Source organism: Triticum aestivum, chromosome 7A (assembly GCF_018294505.1).
Source record: "Triticum aestivum cultivar Chinese Spring chromosome 7A, IWGSC CS RefSeq v2.1, whole genome shotgun sequence".
Classification (NCBI taxonomy): Eukaryota; Viridiplantae; Streptophyta; class Magnoliopsida; order Poales; family Poaceae; genus Triticum; species Triticum aestivum.
Window position 1 is genome coordinate 281,404,127 of NC_057812.1, and position 7,535 is coordinate 281,411,661.

Consider the following 7,535-nt stretch of genomic DNA (forward strand, 5'->3'; position numbering starts at 1 on the left):
TCCCCGAACGGCGCCGCCCTCCGCCGCCTCCCATCGCCGGCGACACTACCGCCTGTCGTCTTCGTCCTCCTCCGTGACCCCCCACTGCCACTCCCCTACACTACTCGGTGAGGGTCTCGCCCTCACCACTCTCCCTGTCCGCGCGTTGCTCACGACCGTGTCGACCGCACGCGCTCACCTCGGCCGCGTTCCGCGCCACCGTGCGCTGACCCGCCGCTCGCCTCGCCTGGCGGCTGTCCGCGCGCGCCCACGCGACCCCGCTCGCTGCTGCGCTACTTCACGTGATGCTCCCGTGCGCCACTGCTTGCTGCTGCTGCTGCACTACGCCCGCGCGCGCACGCCCATGTCGCCGTTGCGCCCCGCCTCCGCCGCTGCTAGCGCGCCGTGCCAGCCTTTTGCTCATGCCGCGCGCACCCCCATCCCCCTGTACACCTCGCTGCCCCGGTCTTTCTCACACGCGCGCGCCCGCAACCGTGCAGCTCTGCTGCAGCCACCTCCGCCGCCCAGCAGCGCCACTGCTCGCCGACCCCCCCTCCCCCGCACGGTGGTCCGGCCGCACCCTCCACGGCCCCGACATCCTCCTCCGGCGGCCGCCCGCTTCGCTACGGCCCCGCCCTGCCGTGGCCTCGCCGGCGCCCATCCGTGCACGCTGGCCGTCGCCCGGTGGCCTCGCCCCGCCGCACCTCCTGCGGGCAAGCGCCCACCCTAATGCCCGCGCCCTACACCCAGCACCCGCAAGGCCCCCCCTGGGCCAATGACATGTGGGGCCTAGCCCCTAGAATGATTTTTCTTAAAAAGAAAAGGAGATAAAATAATAATAATAAAATAATAATAAATAAAATTAATTAATTAATTAACTAAATTAATTAACTTAATTAATTAACTAACCTAACTAATCTGTTAATTAAACTTTTTAATTTGGTTAATTAGTTAATAGTGTATGACAAGGGGGCCCCACCCCCTGTTGACCAGTCAAAGTTTGACTGGTCAACTCGGACCCCTTGGACCCACATGTCAGCCCCTCTGGTACACTTGTGTGTACCCAGAGCTGGGTGCACCTAGCAATTCACATTTATTTCGAATTAAAAATAATCTGATAATTTTAGAAAAGGAATTAAAACTTTAAAAATTAATATAAAATAAACCGTAGATCGGATGGAAAAACTTTGTACATGAAAGTTGCTCAGAACGACGAGACGAACCCGGATACGCAGCCCGTTCATCCGCCACGCATCCCTAGCATACCGAACACGCAACTTTCTCCCTCCGGTTCATCTGTCCGAAAACCCGAAACACTAGCAATCCTTTCCCGGATGTTTTCCCCCTTTCTCGGTATCACCTAGTACTGCGTTAGGGCACACCTAGCACTGTGTATTACTATGTTATGCCTTGTGTTGTTTTGATTGCTCTGTTATTTATTGTGTTCCCCCTTCGTTGCTTCTTTCCGGTAGACCCCGAGACTGCCGACGACCCCCCAGTTCGACTACGGTGTTGACGACCCCTCTCTTGCCAGAGCAACCAGGCAAGCCCCCCCTTTGATCACCAAATATCGCCTACTCTTATCTCTACTTCTTGCATTAGAGTAGTGTAGCATGTTACTGCTTTCCGTTAATCCTATCCTGATGCATAGCCTGTCCTTGCTACTACTGTTGTTACCTTTACCTGCAATCCTAATACTTAGTATAGGATGCTAGTTTATCATTAGTGGCCATACATTCTTGTCCGTCTGCCATGCTATACTATCGGGCCGTGATCACTCGGGAGGTGACCACGGGTATATACTATATGCTTTATACATGATACATGTGATGACTAAAGTCGGGTTGGCTCGAGGAGTACCCGTGGTTGATTCACGAATTGGGGGCTGGAAGGACATACTTTCCCGACAGCCCTCTGTGTGGATCTTTGTGGCGAAACGACAGGGCATGTTGATACCACCTAGGAGAGAGGTGGGCCTGGCCCTGGTCGGCGTTCGCGGTTATTTTAAGATAACACGTTTAACGAGATCTTAGTATTTGATCTGAGTCTGGCCACTGGCCTATACGCACTAACCATCTATGCGGGGACAGTTATGGGCACTCGACGTCGTGGTATCAGCCGAAGCCTTCATGACGTCAGCGACTGAGCGGCGCGCGCCGGATTGGAACGTAAGCCTGCTCTTGTATTAAGGGGGCTAGTTCTGCTTCCGGCCGCCCTCGCAACGTGCAGGTGTGCAATGGGCGATGGGCCCAGACCCCTGCGCCATAGGATTTAGACCGGTGTGCTGACCTCTCTGTTGTGCCTAGGTAGGGCTGCGACATGTTGATCTTCCGAGGCCGGGCATGACCCAGGAAAGTGTGTCCGGCCAAATGGGATCGAGCGTGTTAGGTTATGTGGTGCACCCCTGTAGGGAAGTTAATCTATTCGAATAGCCGTGATCTTCGGTAACAGGACGACTTGGAGTTGTACCTTGACCTTATGACAACTAGAACCGGATACTTAATAAAACACACCCTTCCAAGTGCCACATACAACCGGTGGTCGCTCTCTAACAGGGCGACGAGGAGAGGATCATCGGTTAGGGTTATGCTATGCAATGCTACTTGGTGATCTTATCTTCTGCTCTCTTCTACATGCTACAAGATGGAGGCGGCCAGAAGCGTAGTCTTCGATAAGGACTAGCTATCCTCCTCTTATTCCGGCATTCTGCAGTTTAGTCCACATATGATAGCCTTATTCCATTTGATACCAATGCATATATATGTAGTGTAGCTCCTTGCTTGCGAGTACTTTGGATGAGTACTCACGGTTGCTTTTCTCCCCCTTTTTCCCCTTTCCTATATCCGATTGCTGCGACCAGACGTTGGAGTCCAGGAGCCAGCCGCCACTGTCGACGACGACTACTACTACTCGGGAGGTGCCTACTACTACGTGCAGCCCGCTGACGACGACCAGGAGTAGTTTAGCAGGATCCCAGGCAGGAGGCCTGCGCCTCTTTCGATCTGTATCCTAGTTTGTGCTAGCCTTCTTAAGGCAAACTTGTTTAACTTATGTCTGTACTTAGATATTGTTGCTTCCGCTGACTCGTCTATGATCGAGCTCTTGTATTCGAGCCCTCGAGGCCCCTGGCTTGTAATATGATGCTTGTATGACTTATTTTTATTTGTAGAGTTGTGTTGTGATATCTTCCCGTGAGCCCCTGATCGTGATCGTACACGTTTGTGTGTATGATTAGTGTACGGTCAAATCAGGGCGTCACAAGTTGGTATCAGAGCCGACTGCCTGTAGGAATCCCCCTTCCACACTCCTTGGCCGAAGTCGAGTCTAGACATTGCAAAAGTTTTTACTAACATGGCTGTGTGTCTTACGGGCACACGTCGCCATTGGGTGGTAGTAGGATCTTTTATTCCTCAACTAATATTCTAGGATTCTGACATCTCTTCTATTCGGGTTAAATGATTTTACTAACTCTGACTCTAGGTTCTCGATAATACTTTCTCCCGGAGAGCCCCTTATTACAGATGATCGTCTGCTGCACCAGAAGAATCCAAAGATACTCTCTGATGTTCTCTTGAGACTTTATGGCGTTGCTTTTACAATTCCCTTCCATAGATAAACCCCTGTGGGTAACCACGTGTACTCGCCTTTCATACGATGCTTCCCAGCTGATCGTGTTATTACGAGATACCTCGAAATTCTCTCTGTTGTTCCGAGAATCCTTTGAGCTTACTGCCTTGCTGTTCTCTGTCACCTGAATACCCCTATGGATAATTCTCGCACTTATCGAGTATCCGCTCATTCTGAGTTGTTCATGTGTTTCGCTAAAGACTTCAAAATATCATTCGATCTTCCGAAAATCCCGAGCAGCCTATTGCTCTTGAAATTCTCGCTTGCTTGAATTATGGTTAATCCCATAAGTTTCTTAATCTTATTGGCCTCCCTTGTCTTTATCATTTTAAGTCCGTTGATTCAATATGTTGAGGATGCCTGCATTCCTCAGTCGAATCCTAGGATTCCTCCTTCCGGCTCAGACGTCATTTAGATATGAGCTGGTTCTTGACCAATCAATGCCTTGATCGTTTGTGCTTCTAAGTCTATTGAACTTATTCATTTTCGATCAGAACGATTGCTTATGATCCCTTGATTTGGAAATCATAAAATTTCCTTACATTGAGCTTTGAGTTAGTTAGTTGTTTCTATCAGCCGATCCCCTTGCATTCTTTCTTCTTCTAGTAGAGTACCGATACTCACACCAGCTCCGCTGTGGATCGTCAGATCCATTGTTGGATTTCATCCGACATCGTATTCAATAACCTTCTGAGCCTTTCCACCGTTATATAATACCTTTGGTAAATTGTATCCTCTGCCTTGTCAACCATGCTCTACTTTCTAGCTTGTGTTATTTACTCCTGAAGTTTGTGATATATGTTCCTAAGATACCCGATGGTTTGAACTAATGCCTTCCCTAATCTGTGCAAACCCGGAAGATTTCACGGGTCATACTTATCTGGTATTGCACCAGGTAAAACTTTCAACAACTAATGTCATTTTCAAAGTACGAGAGGTGAATGAAAGGTTATGCATTGAAGAAGTGGGAGTCGACCTTGAACTTTGTGTTCATGCCCATGGACACGATGTAGATCTTATCATTAAAGCTTCTCTTAAATTAATTTTTTCCCTTGGTATAAGTTCTTATATTTGGGATCCGGCCTTTTGCAATCGTGGTTTCGACCATATGTTCTTCTTTGACCCCATTTCACGGGCAAGTTTAAGCACTTGTATTCTGTGTATCAATACACCAGTCCAACCTTTACTTTGATCTTTCGTCGAGTATTACACCATGGTACCTCAATAATATCAAGTACTACATTCTCACTGATGCAAATTTTTCACGGGCTCTGAGTTATTAAACACTCAAAACCGATAATTGAACCGAGTCCGCACTATGGTTCAACAACTTTTGGTAATCTTCTTTACTTACGAGTTTGTACCCCATCACATCCTTCCTACCCCATTTGGCTATATCATTACTGTGATGATTTTAACTGTGCTACTTGGTCCTTATTCTCGGAGCACAACTTTCGTCGATGAGCTAAGCTTACGTCGATCTTCCTCATCATACCACTTGGCCTTAAACAACAAGCTTGGTTTTGAGTTTGTGACATACCCTTGGGTTCAATAACCTTTCGCTTCATCATTCCTGTGGCTTGATGTCATCGCCGACCGATTACATCTTCATGAAATCTCTCAACAATTGTGTTGTGATCATCATCGGCATTCTGAGCTCTTCCAGGATGTCAATTGAGTTCATTATGAGAAATACCATCCTTGCCCTCGATGATCTGTGCTATCATCGACCACTTTATTGACTTCCCTCCAACACAAACTTATTCGTGTTTTGTGTTATACTTTGAGATCCTTGCTATCCAGAAATTATTCTTCTTTACCTTGGAGTATTACCATCTTTTATATCCAGGATGTCGTGCTTAGCACACCCGGCCGGAGGCCCTATGGTTATAGTTTCCTTTTCAGCAAGGTTATCCATTCTTCCATGAGGAAATTGTAAGACTTATTCTACTAGTTATTCCTGATGGATCCTTTGTGTTTCCCAAGTCTGACCTTTGCCTGAAGACCATGTCAATGCTATCTCGAAGCATATATATGTTACTCCAATTTTCAACAAGAACATTTAAAGCCTAATGTTAAATGTTTCCTGCTCAATTACCCTAACACCACTATATGGGTAATGTCATGAAATCCCCCCCCCTTACCTAAAGGGTTTTCTACATTATATCATGTCAAGGGAATCATGCTTTGCTTGTCCTTGGGAAGGATATACTCCTAAAATATGTGTTTAAACACATTTTCCTTTCCATTGTTCTGTTTAATCTCATACATATGTTTTCCTTTCCATTGTTTGGTTTAATCTTTCTTGTAATCTATATGATCTAAGCAGTAATATTCTCCTGCTTTTGTAAGCACCTCGGTGTACAACTCTATTGGTAAGAACCTTTTACTATTGTTGATGACATTCCGGTATCCACCGATGGACGAGAACTTTGCCTAATGGTCCACCTCGTTCAATGAGCAGGAAAAGGGTTCTCTTCGTCCCTCGCCCTTGGTACCGACGTTGTTGCCAACATAACTGACAGGCTATCCTCTGACAGGCCTTACTTACATGATTGTGCAAGACGTCATCACCCTTCCTACTTTTAGCCTACATGGTGGGCCCATAACCCACAGTTCCACAGGATCGAAACCTGACTCTCCTGTACACCCACTGTTCCCAAAGTTATTCCTCCCACGTGGACTCATATGTAATTCATGAGCCACCTCCCGATGAGATCATCAATTCTGGCATCGGACACAATAATTATTACGTTGCTTTGAAACCCCTTTCACCTTCTGACTAGGCATCGAACGATTGTCTATCCGCTTGAAACTTCTTATTGTACCATCTTACTTTGCTCTCGATGTGTTTCATTAGTTCAACTCAAGATATAGTCATGTGTTCATTCATGGGATAACCCCACATGATTACCCCTTATAGCATCCTATCGTTATCGACCTGCCCCTTACCTATTCGTAAGTACGATGGAGATCCCGAAGAAAGGATGATGACTTGATCATGATGACCTGGAGCAGAGAAATAAAGACTTCAACATAATGGATCGACCTCTTCGAGAAGAGCAACCAAGATCGAGAAGACCCGTTAGAATTTCGTAACCAGAATTTTCCCCTTAGTCCCCCTCTTAAATCTTGGGACGAGATTTCTTGTAGTGGAGGAGAATTGTGACGCCCGGGTAATCAAGCTACAGTAACCCTCTGGTGATGATGCCACGTCACCTCGATTATTGTTGATAATCTCGCGTTAGTTCAGAACCGATCCAAATTCAAATTTGAATTAAAGTCAAAACAATTAAAATTTTCAAAAGTCAAAACTAAATTGTTCCTAATGTGTCAAATAATCCATAATAAATGTTGGTGAAGAAATCATCTTTTAATACGATACTTAAATGCACTAAATAAACTAAAACAGTGATAAAACAATTTCTAAAATGCTTTTAAGATAATAAGCAAATGCAAAATACTTTATTTAAGTGCCAAAATATTTGGGCTGTGACCTATTTAATAACACCAAATTAGTTGTTGCTTTTAAATTTTATAAAACTAAAATAAAATAGAAAATAAAAATAATAAAACTGTAAAAAAACAAAAAAGTAAAATAAAAACAAAAGGCCCCCTCCCCCACTGGGCCTCTTGGCCCAGTCGGCTCAGCCGACCAGGCCGGCCCAACCGGCCCCTCCTCGCTTCCCTTAATCCCACCCCGACCGGAAACCCTAGCTCGGTCCGGTTCCACTACTCCCGCACGAACCCCACACCCCCCACGATCCCCTTCTCCTTCCCCCACCAATCTGGATCGGGATCGGCCCCGATCCCGTCGACCCCGACGCCCAGGACCACCTCGCCGGCACCCCTTCCTCATCGTACCGCCCATCATCTTCGTCGCCTGCTCGTCCTCCTCCCAGCTGGACCGCCTCGAGCCCAGAGCCGCT